Source organism: Rutidosis leptorrhynchoides, chromosome 3 (assembly GCF_046630445.1).
Source record: "Rutidosis leptorrhynchoides isolate AG116_Rl617_1_P2 chromosome 3, CSIRO_AGI_Rlap_v1, whole genome shotgun sequence".
NCBI lineage: Eukaryota > Viridiplantae > Streptophyta > Magnoliopsida > Asterales > Asteraceae > Rutidosis > Rutidosis leptorrhynchoides.
The window spans coordinates 257,883,908-257,904,288 of record NC_092335.1 but is presented as its reverse complement, the minus strand read 5'-3'; positions in this window follow the sequence as shown (position 1 = coordinate 257,904,288).

Sequence of the window (20,381 nt, the reverse complement as noted above, 5' to 3'; positions counted from 1 at the left end):
TCTTCCGAAAAAGACACGCGCTTCTTGATTTAGGTCATGAAGTTGTCGTCCAGACCAGCTGTAGGTTGGCGAAAAATCTAGAAAAGTCATCACTAAAATCAGCAGGAAATCCACGGACCTCAGCATTAAACAGGGTCGCCAAGTGGTCAGATTTATCCTAACCATGAGAAGGATTTATCTCGTACAATGGGGGGGCACCATGGAAATTAGCTGGATAAGACTAATGAATCAGATCCCCAGAAAGGATAATCTCCTTAAAGATTAAAAATCAGCTTTTAAGACTGATATTACTCAATCCTAGAGATTGACCTTAAAGATTGAGAATTACAAACTCATGGAATTCAATGATATCTAAACTCGAGCTTAAACGAGAAAATATTTTGATCAAAAATTATAAACCGATTTGTTTTCTGAAAACCCTATTTTCAATACGTTCATTACCATTGAACGTAAAATCCTAGGAATTCACCTGGAATTCATTAGGTCACCTGAACCAAATCGGGTGTCAACCGTAAGAACGGTGGTTGCATAGCATGGTCGAAGACAGGACCTTGTGCCAGACCGAAAAATTATAAGGGTGAGCTTTACTATTGCTCCTACCAAGGATAGTAATTGCGTCCGACACGTTATAGACCATAATCAAAAGCATGTCACGGGACATTGCCTTAAACAGTTGCTTGTTCAACGCTTTCCTTTACAACCGGACGGTAGTTTGCCGAAAGGTAATATACGGGACAAGTAAACTGGACGTGTTGCTTTCCAAATACAAGGTTAGCAAGTGGGTGACACAAAACCGCAAGTTTTGAGCTAAAATTTTCAAATCTGAAACCCACCAAACCCACAAAAATATTTTGCAAACACCGGTAAAGGGTTATTCCGGAAAACTTATCTAGGGTAAAAACTAGATTTAATTTTCAAAAGATCAAATGTTTTCATAAAGATCCAATTTCCTTAATGGATCTAAATTTTTATAGTCATGTGGGACTGTAAACCATATCGTTACTACCATTGTTTATACCGCCGTATAGAAATCACTGATGTACAAAGTGTGAAGAATAAAGAAGTGATTCTAGTATTTCAAGACGATATTGCTTGAGGACAAGCAACGCTCAAGTGTGGGAATATTTGATAATGCTAAAAACGAACATATATTTCATAGCATTATTCCTCAAGAAAGACAAGCTTTTAGTTGCAATTGTTCTATTTACAAGAGATATTCGTTTAAATAATAAAAGGTGAAGACAAAAGACAGATTTGACGAATTGAAGACGCAAACGACCAAAAAGCTCAAAAGTACAAAAGACAATCAAAAAGGTTCCAATTATTGATAAGAAACGTCTTGAAATTACAAAAGTACAAGATTCAAAACACAAAGTACAAGATATTAAATTGTACGCGAGGACGTTCGAAAATCCGGAACCGGGACCAGAGTCAACTCTTAACGCTCGACGCAACGGACTAAAAATTACAAGTTAACTATGTATATAAATATAATATAATATATAATTAATTATATTAATTATATATATATTATATATATATATTAAAAACCGTCGGCAGCAAGAAACTCCAAGGGTGTGAGCTGTAAATACATCTCCGCGACTCGCGGAGTTTTAAGGGCATTTTGCCGCGAGTCGCGGAGCCCCAATTTTCAACTCTGGCTATAAAGCCAACCGAATTCTGATCAAATATCAATATCTTTTTTTCTTCCTCTTCATACGTAAATATCTTTATATTTATAATTTATATTTTAATTTTAATTATAATTCTAATAATAAGGGTATGTTAGCGAATGTTGTAAGGGTGTAAGTCGAAATTCTGTCCGTGTAACGCTACGCTATTTTTAATCATTGTAAGTTATGTTCAACCTTTTTATATTAATGTCTCGTAGCTAAGTTATTATTATGCTTATTTAAAACGAAGTAATCATGATGTTGGGCTAATTACTAAAATTGGGTAATTGGGCTTTGTACCATAATTGGGGTTTGGATAAAAGAACGACACTTGTGGAAACTAGACTATGGGCTATTAATGGGCTTTATATTTGATTAACTAAATGAAAGTTTGTTAATGTTAATATAAAGAATTACAATTGGGCGTCCCTATAATTTACCATATACACTCAATCGGACACGATGGGCGGGGTATTTATATGTACGAATAATCGTTCATTTAACCGGACACGGGAATGGATTAATAGCCACTAGAGTAATCAAAACAGGGGTAAAATTACATTCAAGGGTAATTGGTGTAATTGTTAACAAAGTAGTAAAACCTTGGTTTACACGCAGTCGATAACCTGGTGTATTCATTAAACAAAGTATTAAAACCTTGTTACAATTCGAATCCCCAATTAGTTGGAATATTTATCTTCGGGTATAATAATAATTTGACAAGGACACTTGCAATTTATATTTATGACTGATGGACTGTTATGGACAAAAACCAGACGGACATATTAAATAATCCAGGACAAAGGACAATTAACCCATGGGCATAAAACTAAAATCAACACGTCAAACATCATGATTACGGAAGTTTAAATAAGCATAATTCTTTTATTTCATATTTAATTTCCTTTATTTTATATTTAATTGCACTTCTAATTATCGCACTTTTATTTATTGTTATTTAATCGCAATTTTATTTATTCGTACTTTTTAATTATCGCAAGTTTATTTTATCGCACTTTTATTATTCGCAATTTCATTATCGTTATTTACTTTACGCTTTAATTTAAGTCTTGTATTTATTTAATATTTTACATTAGGTTTTAACTGCGACTAAAGTTTTAAAATCGACAAACCGGTCATTAAACGGTAAAAACCCCCCTTTATAATAATAATATTACTTAAATATATATTTGTATTTTTATAAAAATAAACTAATATAGCGTTGAGCTTTGTTTAAAGATTTCCCTGTGGAACGAACCGGACTTACTAAAAACTACACTACTGTACGATTAGGTACACTGCCTATAAGTGTTGTAGCAAGGTTTAAGTATATCCATTCTATAAATAAATAAATATCTTGTGTAAAATTGTATCGTATTTAATAGTATTTTCGCACTAAAATTAATACTATTTTATATACACCTCGCTTTGACATCAAGTTATTTTTGGCGCCGCTGCCGGGGAACTATCTTAAAAGCCGGAAGCGCAACGCTAATAAAAAAAAAAAAATTTAGTTACTTTTATTAAAAGTCGTTTTTGTAAAAATACGTTTTAAATATTCAAAAATATAAAAAGAAAAACAAAAATATTAGTATTTTTAAGATTTTGTTAAATATTTAAGTTTTATAAGTTTCTTTATTTTTATTTTAGTTTATAAAAATATAAGTTTTATTTTAAAACCTTTTATTTATTTTAAAAAAACAGAAAACATAAAAAAAAATAAAAAAAAAAATAAAGAAAACGCGTAAAAATTTCAAACCTGTCAACAGAATTTCTGAACCCCGCGACTCGCGGGGTTTTCTTCTTTAATTGCCGCGACTCGCGGAGGGTTTCTGACACGCGACAGGAAGCCCTAAAACTGCATTAATTACGGGTTATTATTTATTATTATTATTTAAACCTTATTATTATTATTATTATTATTATTATTAGTTTTAGTTTTAATTTTACTTTTTATTTAATTTGTTGTATTTAGTTTTAATTAGTTTTATTAAATTGTAAAATTAGTAATTTTATAAAATAAATAATATAAAAATAATATTTTTATAAAAATTGTACTTTTTACAACTTTTTGTATATTTTTATATTTTGTACCTTTTTAATCGTTGTAGCGTAATATTTGTATTTTTTAGCTCATATTTAATTTTAAACTTAGTTTTTGCTATAGTTATTTTTACTCCTAGATTTTTAGGCTTTGCCGTAGAATTCCTTAAGTGCTTTTTCTTTAGACTAAGATTTAGGTGCTTTAGAATTTTGCGACGCCTTTTTAAGTTTTAGTTTCTTTTTAAGTTATTTCCATTTGGGATTTAGTTTTTCCTGTAAGCCTTAATATTTTTAGACACCTTTTACTATGTATCAATTATCATTCCAATTAGTAATTTCAATTTGCGATTATAATTTTAAGTTAATTGTAGTAATAAGGTTAGGTTAGTAAAGTATTTTTAAGTTTTTATAAGTTTCTTTTATTTTTCCGTCACCTTTTATTTTTCAACCATTTTTTCTTTTTCAACCTTTTGCGACGAACTCTTTTTCTCTCTTATTTCTCGCCATTCTAGTTTTTAGGACTTAGAATTTTTTCTACTTCTTATCTAAATTTCTTAAAATTACGAAAATTTATTTTAAGTGGTTAAATTGATAGACATCAAAATTTTCTGGTTCGTAGTAATAGTTGGATTTGTACGTGGACCGGGTTATTGGAGCCAAACAGTCCTCAATTATATTGAGACCAAACGAATCCTGCCCCTCTGCTGCATCTTTTGGCTATTCGAAACGTGGGCAAAATCAGAAAAGTCTATTGATTGGATAACTTATTATAATTTTTCTTTCCTTTTTAAAAACTAATAGGATATTCAGTGAATGCACCGAGCAAGACGTTCATCACCTTTTGTACGTTCACCACCTGTAACTCGATCAAGACATCGTTTAACAAATATAACCGCCGTTGATTTTTCTTTAGAATCGTCATCCAGTCGACCAAGTACTTCAGTTCAAATTTCCGATAATCCATTTTTTGAACCCAACCTCACAATTGAGAATCCAGAGAATATTCAGGAACGGTTCATAGATCCTGAACCATTAAACTTTCCTCCGGAACCACCAATCATTCAAACAGAGATTGTTGAGGAACGAACTATTAAAACAGAATCATCTAGTGATACCGATTCAACAAATTCAATTATGGAGAATCTGGAACCTTTAAGTATGGAAGACCGAATGAGAGCTAAACGCACTGGCCAAGGTCACGCAATTACTCATCCAGACATTAATGCGCCAGATTATGAAATCAAAGGACAAATTCTACACATGGTGACTAATCAATGCCAATTTAGTGGTGCGCCGAAGGAAGATCCAAATGAACATCTACGTACCTTTAATAGGATCTGCACACTATTTAAAATCCGAGAAGTGGAGGATGAACAGATATATCTCATGTTATTTCCCTGGACTTTAAAGGGAGAAGCCAAAGATTGGTTGGAATCGTTACCTGAAGGGGCGATTGATACATGGGACGTTTTAATTGACAAATTTCTTAAACAATTCTTTCCTGCATCTAAAGCCGTAAGACTTCAAGCAGAAATTGTTACGTTCACACAGAAACCAAATGAAACTCTATATGAGGCGTGGACAAGATATGGAAAGTTGTTAAGAGGATGTCCGCAACATGGTTTAGACACCTGTCAAATAGTACAAATATTCTACCAAGGATGCGACATCACTACAAGAAAAGACATAGATATAGCAGCTGGTGGTTCTATTATGAAGAAAACCGAAACTGATGCTTACAAAATTATTGATAACACTGCTTCCCACTCGCATGAGTGGCACCAAGAAAAAGATATCATTAGATCATCTAAAGCAGCTAGAGCCGATTCTAGCCATGACTTAGATTCCATTTCAGCAAAGATAGATGCTTTCGAGAGACGAATGGAAAAGATGACTAAGGATATTCACTCTATACGAATTAGTTGTGAGCAGTGTGGAGGACCACATTTGACAAAAGATTGTCTCAGTATTGAATTAACAATGGAACAAAGAGAGAATATTTCATACATAAACCAAAGGCCTGGAAATAATTATCAGAATAATTATCAACCGCCAAGACCGATTTACAATCAAAACCAGAATTATAACCGAAATATTCCATACAACAACCAACAAGGTCCTAGCAATCAACAAGTATCCAATAATACTTACAATCAGCAAAGACCGAATCTTCAAAACAAACCACCACAACAAACCGATGATAAAAAGCCGAATTTAGAAGATATGATGACGAAGCTAGTTGAAACTCAAACGCAGTTTTTCACATCTCAAAAACAAACAAATGAACAAAATGCTCAAGCATTTAGAAATCAACAAGCTTCTATTCAAAATCTGGAACAAGAAGTAAGTAACCTAGCAAGGTTAATAGGTGAAAGAAAACCGGGAAGTCTACCTAGTGATACAAACGCTAACCCCCGGAATGAAACAGCTAAAGCTATTACCACAAGAAGTGGTACAACACTTAAACCACCTGAAATACCTGTAACTTCTGATGAAACTATTCCTACTCCACAAGAACCACAACCTGATCAAGATAAGGAAAAAGAACCGGTAAAGGTTAATGAAGATAACACAGTTAAGGATAAACCTTATGTTAAACCATACCAACCACCACTTCCTTACCCGAGTAAAATGAAGAAAGAAAAACTTGAAGCCGAGCAATCCAAATTCCTGGATATGTTTAAACAGATAAATGTAAATCTTCCTTTCATTGATGTGATTTCAGGAATGCCAAGATATGCTAAATTCTTGAAAGATCTAATCTCAAATAGAAAGAAAATGGAAGAACTCTCGGCTGTTACTATGAATGCTAATTGTTCAGCAGTGCTGTTGAATAAGATACCAGAAAAACTATCTGATCCAGGAAGTTTCACAATTCCATGTTTTCTGGGTAGTCTTAGTTCAATAGAAGCATTGGCAGATTTAGGTGCTAGTATAAATCTAATGCCGTATTCACTATACGCTAAACTAGACCTTGGAGAATTGAAACCAACCAGAATAAGCATACAACTAGCCGATAGATCAATAAAATATCCTAGAGGGATAATGGAGAACATGCTAGTTAAAGTTGGTACTTTAGTATTTCCAGTAGATTTTGTTGTTTTGGACATGGAAGAAGATTCTCAAGTTCCTCTCATATTAGGAAGACCATTCTTAAACACGGCTAAAGCAATGATAGACGTGTTCGGTAAGAAACTGACCCTAAGTATAGAGGATGAGAGTGTTACCTTTTCAGTTGATAGAGCAATGCAACAACCACAATCTGCAGATGATACATGTTATTATATTCAAACTATAGATGCACATGCAGAATTATTAGAAGAATTTCCAGAATTACAAGGAACAGGAGAATGTTCTTTAGGAGAAGGTAATGAACCAATTGATGAAGCTGAAATGTTAGCTACACTTATAGCTAATGGATATGAACCAACAACAGAAGAAATTCAAATGCTAAAAGAAGAAGACAGATATCGATATAAATCATCGATAGAAGAACCTCCGAAATTAGAGTTAAAGCCACTTCCAAACCATTTGGAATATGCTTATTTACATGGTGAATCTGAATTACCTGTAATAATATCGTCTTCTCTTACTGAAAATGAGAAATCACAACTCATTTCTGTGTTGAAAGCTCATAAACCAGCCATTGCATGGAAGATTCATGATATTAAAGGAATAAGTCCTTCGTATTGCACACATAAAATCCTTATGGAAGAAGGTCATAAAACGTATGTGCAACGTCAACGAAGACTAAATCCTAATATGCAAGAGGTTGTTAAAAAGGAAATTATTAAACTGCTAGATGCAGGTTTGATATATCCAATTTCTGATAGTCCATGGGTAAGCCCAGTTCAATGCGTGCCTAAGAAGGGTGGCATGACTGTCATTACAAATGAGAAAAATGAGCTTATTCCTACTAGGACTGTAACAGGATGGCGTGTATGTATTGATTATAGAAAATTAAATGACGCCACCAGAAAAGATCACTTTCCCTTACCTTTCATAGATCAAATGTTGGAAAGATTAGCCGGAAATAGTTACTATTGTTTTCTAGATGGATTTTCCGGATATTTTCAAATTCCAATAGCACCCGAAGATCAAGAGAAAACAACATTCACGTGCCCTTATGGTACTTTTGCTTACAAAAGAATGCCATTTGGACTTTGCAACGCCCCTGCAACCTTTCAAAGGTGTATGATGGCTATTTTTCACGACATGATAGAAGAATGCATGGAAGTATTCATGGATGACTTTTCAGTCTTCGGTGATACATTTAAATCATGTCTAGTTAATCTGGAACGAATGCTAATTAGATGCGAAAAATCAAATCTAGTACTTAATTGGGAGAAATGCCATTTCATGGTTAAAGAAGGCATCGTTCTTGGACATAAAATTTCAAAAGAAGGAATTGAAGTGGATAGAGCTAAAGTAGATGTAATTGCTAAACTTCCACATCCCACCAATGTTAGAGGAGTTAGGAGTTTTCTAGGGCATGCCGGTTTTTACCGACGTTTCAAAAAAGATTTTTCTAAAATTGCCACTCCTATGAATAAACTCCTAGAAAAGGATGCGCCATTCATCTTTTCAAATGAGTGTATCAAATCTTTTAATATTCTTAAAGAAAAACTCACTAATGCGCCGATCATGATAACACCAAATTGGAATCTACCATTTGAACTAATGTGCGATGCAAGTGATTTTGCAATGGGAGCCGTTTTAGGACAAAGGATTGAAAAACGATTTCAACCTATATATTATGCTAGTAAGACATTACAAGGAGCACAAACGAACTATACAACTACTGAAAAAGAACTCCTTGCTATTGTCTTTGCTTTTGACAAATTTCGATCATATCTCGTTCTAGCAAAAACGGTGGTCTATACCGACCATTCTGCTCTTAGATACCTATTTTCAAAACAAGATGCTAAACCAAGATTAATCCGTTGGATCTTACTCTTACAAGAGTTTGATATTGAAATCCGAGATAAAAAAGGAGCAGAAAATCTCGCCGCTGATCATCTTTCTCGTCTTGAAAATCCCGAATTAGAAGTTCTGAATGAATCGGCCATACAAGACAACTTTCCTGATGAATATCTATTGAAGATAGATTATAAAGAAATCCCATGGTTTGCAGACTATGCAAACTACTTAGTTTGTGGATTCCTTGAAAAAGGATTATCATACCAAAGACGAAAGAAATTCTTCAGTGATATAAAACACTATTTCTGGGAAGATCCACATCTGTTTAAAAGTTGTCCCGATGGAATAATACGCCGATGTGTATTTGGAGATGAAGCTAGTAAAATTTTAAACCATTGTCACACAGGACCAACAGGAGGGCATTATGGGCCTCAACTAACAGCAAGAAAAGTTTATGAAGCTGGATTCTATTGGCCTACAATTTACAAAGACGCACACCTTCTTTGCAAATCCTGTGATGCATGTCAAAGGGCCGGAAGAATAAGTCAACGTGATGAAATGCCACAAAATGTCATCCAAGTATGTGAAGTATTTGACATTTGGGGTATTGACTTTATGGGTCCATTTCCAAAATCTCATAATAATCTATATATACTCGTAGCCATTGATTATGTATCTAAATGGGCGGAAGCACAAGCTCTCCCAACTAACGATGCACGAGTTGTAGTCAACTTTTTAAAACGTCTTTTTGCAAGGTTTGGAACACCGAAAGCTTTAATAAGTGATCGGGGTACTCATTTCTGTAATAACCAACTTGAGAAAGTTCTTAAAAGATATGGAGTAACTCATAAAATCTCCACCGCATATCATCCACAAACAAGTGGACAAGTTGAAAATACCAACCGAGCTTTAAAACGTATTCTAGAGAAAACCGTAGGATCAAATCCAAAGGAATGGTCCATTAAATTGGAGGATGCACTCCGGGCTTTTAGAACAGCCTACAAAACTCCAATTGGAACCACACCTTTTAGACTTGTTTATGGAAAAGCATGTCATCTTCCAGTAGAAATTGAACACAAAGCATTTTGGGCTTTGAAGACATGTAATCTTGATTTACATGAAGCCGGACGTCTACGATTAAGTCAACTAAACGAATTAGAAGAATTAAGACATGAAGCATACGAAAATTCGTTAATCTATAAAGAAAGAACGAAGAAATGGCATGATAAAAGAATCAGAAGTTCAAAAGAATTTAAAGAAGGAGACAGAGTTCTTCTTTTCAATTCACGATTCAAGCTATTTCCTGGAAAATTGAAATCAAGATGGTCTGGACCATTCATAGTCAAAAGAGTTTTCCCATATGGAACGATAGAGTTGATAAATTCAAATGGGATTGAATTTAAAGTTAATGGTCACAGAGTTAAACATTACATACATGGTCCGATGGAAGTCGACAACGAAGTTAATCACAATTTCGACACCACAGCTAACTAAGTGTGGGGAGAATCAAGTCTTTAAAGGATAATATGTATTTCTGTTAGAGTTAGATTGTCTGTTTTCGTGTAGTTCTCAAAAATGGAACACGTATGGTCTTTCCCTAGCAGACCCTAAAGAACTAGTCTTCTCCCCCCATTCTGAATTTTTATTTTTTTTAGGTTTTTACGAAATGAAGACTGCCTGTGAACTAAACCATGGTCTAATGCTACACGCTTTGATCACTAAAAGAAATAATGACATACTACCGAGTGAATTAGTATCAGTAATCAGAGAAAGAATGGACGGAGTTAGAAAAGGATCCATATGCGAAGATAATAAGTTACAATTTGGTAAAGGAAAATCAAAATCCGCAGCGAAAAGAAGAGCACGACACCTAGAACGATGTCACAAATGCGGAAAATGGTCACATGGAGGTAAATGTTCAAATAATCAAACCTATTCAAATACCGAATTTGTTACTTTATGCAGAGACGGACCGTTCATATGTTTAGAAGAAAAGACAATGAATGCTCGAGGTTACGCCTATGCAGCCATGGAAAACCAATTAAACCGACTATCTTATGAATATAATAGATCATATAACTAAGAAATCTATTTCACAGGTATGTCTGTACAGTTTTTATTTTTATTTTTATTTTTTAACCTTTTGATAATAAACGCTAATTTGTTCGCTAAAAAGTATTAAATTGGTATTAAATAAAATTAGGTTTGGCGACCGAAATTATTGATATCATTCAACAATTTATTACATCACTGCGAAATTTAACGTTTATTCTTAAGGTATAAATATCTTTAATCAATCAACCCAAAATATTTCAAAAATTCGTCATGAGTTAAATTAGGTCTTGGAACCGAAATTACTTTACCGAAAAGAGGGGCGCATATTTTTGATAATATTTGATTGATTAAAGTGGGATAAAAAGACAAAAAGATTTTTAATTTTATTTTTACCATGTTTTTAAAATTAATATTTAAATCTTAAATTAATATTGTAAACTTTGTAAAAACAATATATTTAAAATTGTAAATATTTGAAAAATTAATATAAGTTTGATATGAATTTATAAATTTTTAAATTAAGTTTGGTGTGAATTTTTAATTTTTAAAATATTAATTTTTAATTTTATGCATTTTAAATTTTGAGTTTGGTGTGAATTTTTAATATTAATTTTGAATTTTATATTTATGTTGTGTGAATTTAAAAACAAAAATTTACTTTATCTCATTAAGTTAAAAATATGATTTTTAAAATTCGTCGTAAGTTGAAGACTAGGTCTTTGAACCGAAATTGCTTTACCCGAGGGAGGGACGAGAACTTTTATTATCAATATTTTTAATCTTATTGATTTAAAGTATGCCAAAAACATTAAAAAACCCAAAAATCTTAGCTTTTAAAACAATCGCTACAAAAAGACAAATTTTAAAATTTTGTCGAGGGACGGACTAGGACATCGATACGAAACGACCTCATCCTAAATAACAAGGGAAACAAAATTTTAAAATTAATTACTAAATTGTTTTAAGAAGTTAAAGATTATAAAAAAAAAAAAAAAAAAAAAAAGAGTAAACTCCGCGACTCGCGGAGTTTGCAGTGCAAAACCTCCGCGACTCGCGGAGGGACCAAAACCCAGAAAAAAAAATAAAATAGCTAACGATCAGTCACTCTCCCACACACATAAACACCCAAATACTGCGAAAAAAGAACCCGAAAAAAACCCGAAAATCACCCCCAAAAATCTCAATTTTTAACCGTTAATCACCAAATCTTTTGCTAAAATCATGTTGAGAAGGATGATATCTAAGAATTACTCAAGGAAAACGGTAAATTTCTACACCTAAACACCATTTAATTCGAATTTTAGTGTTCTTGAGCTATTTTTCCCCAATTTGATTTTGATGCTTTTTAGTGTAATTAGACTTAAATTGTTTATGTATTATGCTTGTATAACCTAGATTGATGCTGTTTAACATGATTAGAAGCCTTAAACTTCAAATTTTGAATAATCTAGGGTTTGTGTTCTTGAGCAATTTGGGGCTTTTTGATATAAACAGGTTATGGCCGATTTTTGTCATGAATTGTTGCTAAATTGAGTAGTGTAACATGTCTAGGTAGTTAAATGATCCAAACTTTGAGCCTAAACATGATTTTGAGAATTAAAGTGGACTTTTTCAAGTCCAAAATTCATGAACTTGATTTTTGAAAGATAATGCCATTTGAGACTTGTTTATTTGCTAGTAATGATTATTTTGACATGTTATTTGAGTTGAATGCTTATGAACTTGGCGAAAATTTTCGTATATGCTTATTTGAAAAAGTGTAGATTTGATAAAAATGTGAAAATAAGCTTAAGTTTGATATAAATTGATAATGTCATTGTAATTATTTTGATTGATGATTTTGCTGACACTAATGCATATTTGGATGCACAAAATTTGTGTTTGATGTGTTTTGCAGAATGAAAGGGGTGAATCTTCATCCCAAGCCCGCCATGCTCCTGCTGAGAACTTGGAACAACAGGAGGTAGATAACTACTACAAGCAGGATGTACCTCATCCAGTCATGACCTTTTCAGATATGCACTTGGAACAGTTGCACCCGAACCTGAGATTTGACAGACTTTGGATAGATTATCCAAAATATCAACGGGGTTTGCATACTCTTCATTCCAAGGTTGTTGAGGTACCGAGGGTCATAGAATGGGGACCCTTAGAAGCTGTAGAATTGGCCGGGCCAATTAGGGAATTACTTGTACAGAGGTATGGTAATTCTTCTTTTAATGACTGGATATGTTTATTCACCATACGCAGACCTGTATATAAAGTATGGTGTGAAGAGTTGTTATGTAGTATAGAGTTGAATGATCGGGTAGCTAGTTTAACCGATCGTTCTTTTATTAGATTTTTGTTAGGCGGTTCGATGCGCCACATGTCTTTACTAGACATGGCTCAGGCTTTACGTATATATACGCCTGAGGAATTAGCGTTTGCCGATTGTAGAGGATTGATACTAAACGGTAGAAGGATAGATGAGAATTTTGATACACACGGTGTGTGGAGTCAAATGACAAGCCATCACCGTTTCAAAGGGGGAAACTACTCTTATTTGGATATAGATAGAGCCGAATTAAGAGTAATACATAGGTTTTTAGCTAATTCGATTACACAAAGGGGTAAAAACAAAGAAAAGGTAAATGAACAAGATTTGTTTTACCATATGTGTATTCGAGACCCACACAGCGCTGTAAGTATACCATATTGTGTGGGTTATTTTTTATCAGCTATGGTTCGGGGGATGCGTCCACATAGCATAATAGGAGGTGGTATTTTTATTACTTTGATTGGTGAATATCTCGGTGTGGATATAAGTCGGGGGTGATTATTAGTAGAAGAGCCGGAACCCCGCGACACTATAGGTTTAAATGTATACCATGGTGCGAAAGTTTTGAAGCGGCGAAATAACGCCGCAGTACGATACCATGGTAGACATCCACAGGTGGAGAGAAACCAGGAACAAGGTAATGTAGGAGGGGGGAATGAGATGCAAGAAATGCATAGGTTTATAGCTTCTCAGGAATACGAAAATGCTAGACAGAGAGCATTTGAAGATTGGCAAGTTCATCAGAACCAGATCATAGCGCATTGCCAACATATAGGTAGAAACTATATTCCTACACCGAAACCCGTCTTCCCTCCTTGGTCGATAGAGATGCAGCCACCATATCCTACGTATGACCCTGCCGAAGCATTCTATAGCACTTATGGTTATGCGTGGAACCCCTATTGGTACCAATATCATCCTTAGTTTACTTATTTTTTTTTATTTTGTAATTTGTAATTATTGATATGTTTAATACTTTTGTTAATATTGTAATCATTTTTATAATTATCTAACTTTTATTCTTAGATTTTAATAATTTTTGAATGTGGGGTAATAAACCAAACTTCAAAAATATGTATATATGTTTGCAGTTTATCTTATGTACACAACAGGGTAAAACAACGCATTTTCAAAGACTGGCATTAAGTTCAGCAAAAGCAAGTAATTTTGACGACAAGATGCAAAATATATGTGAAATAACAACAAGACGGAATGAACAAATGATGTGCACCATTTATCATTCAGCAAACAAACGCCAATATATTTGGAAACTTTGGTAAAAATTTAATCATTTTCACACAAATCACCCTCAATAATTTAAATTGTTACTGATTTCTTGCAAATGAGGGCATTGCAAGATCTTAAGTGTGGGAAGGGGTTAAATTCTTTCGGATTTTAAAAATTTTTACTTTATACACTTGGTTACCATTAAAAATACTAGTAAAGCAGTAGTTGTATTAGAATCTAGTGCTCTCTGATAAAAAAGAACAGCCCTAGTCTTATATACTGACTACCCAATTCTAGAAAAAATTTTCAATTAAATGAATTCAAATCATGTTTATACATATTTATGAACGATAAAACTAGGTTTTAACACCGAAATTATTGTTACCTCGGAAAGGACATAAATTGAGAAACAAACTAAAATGTTAAAATTCATTTAAAATGGAATAGAGGACGATAAAAAGAAAAATAAAAAGCCAAGTGTGGGAAAATTTACCAAGTTATTTTAAACATATGCCACATATATTTGTAACAAATAACTGAAAATACTTTTGCTTTGGACTAAACTAAACTGTTTTACCCAATGAAAGAAAAGAAGAGATGGATCTACACGATGAATCAATTCCATCATTAAAAGGAAGTAAAGTCTTCCGAAAAAGACACGCGTTTCTTGATTTAGGTCATGAAGTTGTCGTCCAGACCAGCTGTAGGTTGACGAAAAATCTAGAAAAGTCATCACTAAAATCAGCAGGAAATCCACGGACCTCAGCATTAAATAGGGTCGCCAAGTGGTCAGATTTATCCTAACCATGAGAAGGATTTATCTCGTACAATGGGGGGGCACCATGCAAATTAGCTGGATAAGACTAATGAATCAGATCCCCAGAAAGGATAATCTCCTTAAAGATTAAAAATCAGCTTTTAAGACTGATATTACTCAATCCTAGAGATTGACCTTAAAGATTGAGAATTACAAACTCATGGAATTCAATGATATCTAAACTCGAGCTTAAACGAGAAAATATTTTGATCAAAAATTATAAACCGATTTGTTTTCTGAAAACCCTATTTTCAATACGTTCATTACCATTGAACGTAAAATCCTAGGAATTCACCTGGAATTCATTAGGTCACCTGAACCAAATCGGGTGTCAACCGTAAGAACGGTGGTTGCATAGCATGGTCGAAGACAGGACCTTGTGCCAGACCGAAAAATTATAAGGGTGAGCTTTACTATTGCTCCTACCAAGGATAGTAATTGCGTCCGACACGTTATAGACCATAATCAAAAGCATGTCACGGGACATTGCCTTAAACAGTTGCTTGTTCAACGCTTTCCTTTACAACCGGACGGTAGTTTGCCGAAAGGTAATATACGGGACAAGTAAACTGGACGTGTTGCTTTCCAAATACAAGGTTAGCAAGTGGGTGACACAAAACCGCAAGTTTTGAGCTAAAATTTTCAAATCTGAAACCCACCAAACCCACAAAAATATTTTGCAAACACCGGTAAAGGGTTATTCCGGAAAACTTATCTAGGGTAAAAACTAGATTTAATTTTCAAAAGATCAAATGTTTTCATAAAGATCCAATTTCCTTAATGGATCTAAATTTTTATAGTCATGTGGGACTGTAAACCATATCGTTACTACCATTGTTTATACCGCCGTATAGAAATCACTGATGTACAAAGTGTGAAGAATAAAGAAGTGATTCTAGTATTTCAAGACAATATTGCTTGAGGACAAGCAACGCTCAAGTGTGGGAATATTTGATAATGCTAAAAACGAACATATATTTCATAGCATTATTCCTCAAGAAAGACAAGCTTTTAGTTGCAATTGTTCTATTTACAAGTGATATTCGTTTAAATAATAAAAGGTGAAGACAAAAGACAGATTCGACGATTTGAAGACGCAAACGACCAAAAAGCTCAAAAGTACAAAAGACAATCAAAAAGGTTCCAATTATTGATAAGAAACGTCTTGAAATTACAAAAGTACAAGATTCAAAACACAAAGTACAAGATATTAAATTGTACGCGAGGACGTTCTAAAATCCGGAACCGGGACCAGAGTCAACTCTTAACGCTCGACGCAACGGACTAAAAATTACAAGTTAACTATGTATATAAATATAATATAATATATAATTAATTATATTAATTATATATATATTATATATATATATTAAAAACCGTCGGCAGCAAGAAACTCCAAGGGTGTGAGCTGTAAATACATCTCCGCGACTCGCGGAGTTTTAAGGGCATTTTGCCGCGAGTCGCGGAGCCCCAATTTTCAACTCTGGCTATAAAGCCAACCGAATTCTGATCAAATATCAATATCTTTTTTTCTTCCTCTTCATACGTAAATATATTTATATTTATAATTTATATTTTAATTTTAATTATAATTCTAATAATAAGGGTATGTTAGCGAATGTTGTAAGGGTGTAAGTCGAAATTCTGTCCGTGTAACGCTACGCTATTTTTAATCATTGTAAGTTATGTTTAACCTTTTTATATTAATGTCTCGTAGCTAAGTTATTATTATGCTTATTTAAAACGAAGTAATCATGATGTTGGGCTAATTACTAAAATTGGGTAATTGGGCTTTGTACCATAATTGGGGTTTGGATAAAAGAACGACACTTGTGGAAACTAGACTATGGGCTATTAATGGGCTTTATATTTGTTTAACTAAATGAAAGTTTGTTAATGTTAATATAAAGAATTACAATTGGGCGTCCCTATAATTTACCATATACACTCAATCGGACACGATGGGCGGGGTATTTATATGTACGAATAATCGTTCATTTAACCGGACACGGGAATGGATTAATAGCCACTAGAGTAATCAAAACAGGGGTAAAATTACATTCAAGGGTAATTGGTGTAATTGTTAACAAAGTAGTAAAACCTTGGTTTACACGCAGTCGATAACCTGGTGTATTCATTAAACAAAGTATTAAAACCTTGTTACAATTCGAATCCCCAATTAGTTGGAATATTTATCTTCGGGTATAATAATAATTTGACAAGGACACTTGCAATTTATATTTATGACTGATGGACTGTTATGGACAAAAACCAGACGGACATATTAAATAATCCAGGACAAAGGACAATTAACCCATGGGCATAAAACTAAAATCAACACGTCAAACATCATGATTACGGAAGTTTAAATAAGCATAATTCTTTTATTTCATATTTAATTTCCTTTATTTTATATTTAATTGCACTTCTAATTATCGCACTTTTATTTATTGTTATTTAATCGCAATTTTATTTATTCGTACTTTTTAATTATCGCAAGTTTATTTTATCGCACTTTTATTATTCGCAATTTCATTATCGTTATTTACTTTACGCTTTAATTTAAGTCTTGTATTTATTTAATATTTTACATTAGGTTTTAACTGCGACTAAAGTTTTAAAATCGACAAACCGGTCATTAAACGGTAAAAACCCCCCTTTATAATAATAATATTACTTAAATATATATTTGTATTTTTATAAAAATAAACTAATATAGCGTTGAGCTTTGTTTAAAGATTTCCCTGTGGAACGAACCGGACTTACTAAAAACTACACTACTGTACGATTAGGTACACTGCCTATAAGTGTTGTAGCAAGGTTTAAGTATATCCATTCTATAAATAAATAAATATCTTGTGTAAAATTGTATCGTATTTAATAGTATTTTCGCACTAAAATAACTTGATGTCAAAGCGAGGTGTATATAAAATAGTATTAATTTTAGTGCGAAAATACTATTAAATACGATACAATTTTACACAAGATATTTATTTATTTATAGAATGGATATACTTAAACCTTGCTACAACACTTATAGGCAGTGTACCTAATCGTACAGTAGTGTAGTTTTTAGTAAGTCCGGTTCGTTCCACAGGGAAATCTTTAAACAAAGCTCAACGCTATTTTAGTTTATTTTTATAAAAATACAAATATATATTTAAGTAATATTATTATTATAAAGGGGGGTTTTTACCGTTTAATGACCGGTTTGTCGATTTTAAAACTTTAGTCGCAGTTAAAACCTAATGTAAAATATTAAATAAATACAAGACTTAAATTAAAGCGTAAAGTAAATAACGATAATGAAATTGCGAATAATAAAAGTGCGATAAAATAAACTTGCGATAATTAAAAAGTACGAATAAATAAAATTGCGATTAAATAACAATAAATAAAAGTGCGATAATTAGAAGTGCAATTAAATATAAAATAAAGGAAATTAAATATGAAATAAAAGAATTATGCTTATTTAAACTTCCGTAATCATGATGTTTGACGTGTTGATTTTAGTTTTATGCCCATGGGTTAATTGTCCTTTGTCCTGGATTATTTAATATGTCCGTCTGGTTTTTGTCCATAACAGTCCATCAGTCATAAATATAAATTGCAAGTGTCCTTGTCAAATTATTATTATACCCGAAGATAAATATTCCAACTAATTGGGGATTCGAATTGTAACAAGGTTTTAATACTTTGTTTAATGAATACACCAGGTTATCGACTGCGTGTAAACCAAGGTTTTACTACTTTGTTAACAATTACACCAATTACCCTTGAATGTAATTTTACCCCTGTTTTGATTACTCTAGTGGCTATTAATCCATTCCCGTGTCCGGTTAAATGAACGATTATTCGTACATATAAATACCCCGCCCATCGTGTCCGATTGAGTGTATATGGTAAATTATAGGGACGCCCAATTGTAATTCTTTATATTAACATTAACAAACTTTCATTTAGTTAAACAAATATAAAGCCCATTAATAGCCCATAGTCTAGTTTCCACAAGTGTCGTTCTTTTATCCAAACCCCAATTATGGTACAAAGCCCAATTACCCAATTTTAGTAATTAGCCCAACATCATGATTACTTCGTTTTAAATAAGCATAATAATAACTTAGCTACGAGACATTAATATAAAAAGGTTGAACATAACTTACAATGATTAAAAATAGCGTAGCGTTACACGGACAGAATTTCGACTTACACCCTTACAACATTCGCTAACATACCCTTATTATTAGAATTATAATTAAAATTAAAATATAAATTATAAATATAAATATATTTACGTATGAAGAGGAAGAAAAAAGGATATGATATTTGATCAGAATTCGGTTGGCTTTATAGCCAGAGTTGAAAATTGGGGCTCCGCGACTCGCGGCAAAATGCCCTTAAAACTCCGCGAGTCGCGGAGATGTATTTACAGCTCACACCCTTGGAGTTTCTTGCTGCCGACGGTTTTTAATATATATATATAATATATATATAATTAATATTAAAGGTTTCATAGCATTATCTGAAAAGGTCATGACTGGATGAGGTACATCCTGCTTGTAGTAGTTATCTACCTCCTGTTGTTCCAAGTTCTCAGCAGGAGCATGGCGGGCTTGGGATGAAGATTCACCCCTTTCATTCTGCAAAACACATCAAACACAAATTTTGTGCATCCAAATATGCATTAGTGTCAGCAAAATCATCAATCAAAATAATTACAATGACATTATCAATTTATATCAAACTTAAGCTTATTTTCACATTTTTATCAAATCTACACTTTTTCAAATAAGCATATACGAAAATTTTCGCCAAGTTCATAAGCATTCAACTCAAATAACATGTCAAAATAATCATTACTAGCAAATAAACAAGTCTCAAATGGCATTATCTTTCAAAAATCAAGTTCATGAATTTTGGACTTGAAAAAGTCCACTTTAATTCTCAAAATCATGTTTAGGCTCAAAGTTTGGATCATTTAACTACCTAGACATGTTACACTACTCAATTTAGCAACAATTCATGACAAAAATCGGCCATAACCTGTTTATATCAAAAAGCCCCAAATTGCTCAAGAACACAAACCCTAGATTATTCAAAATTTGAAGTTTAAGGCTTCTAATCATGTTAAACAGCATCAATCTAGGTTATACAAGCATAATACATAAACAATTTAAGTCTAATTACACTAAAAAGCATCAAAATCAAATTGGGGAAAAATAGCTCAAGAACACTAAAATTCGAATTAAATGGTGTTTAGGTGTAGAAATTTACCGTTTTCCTTGAGTAATTCTTAGATATCATCCTTCTCAACATGATTTTAGCA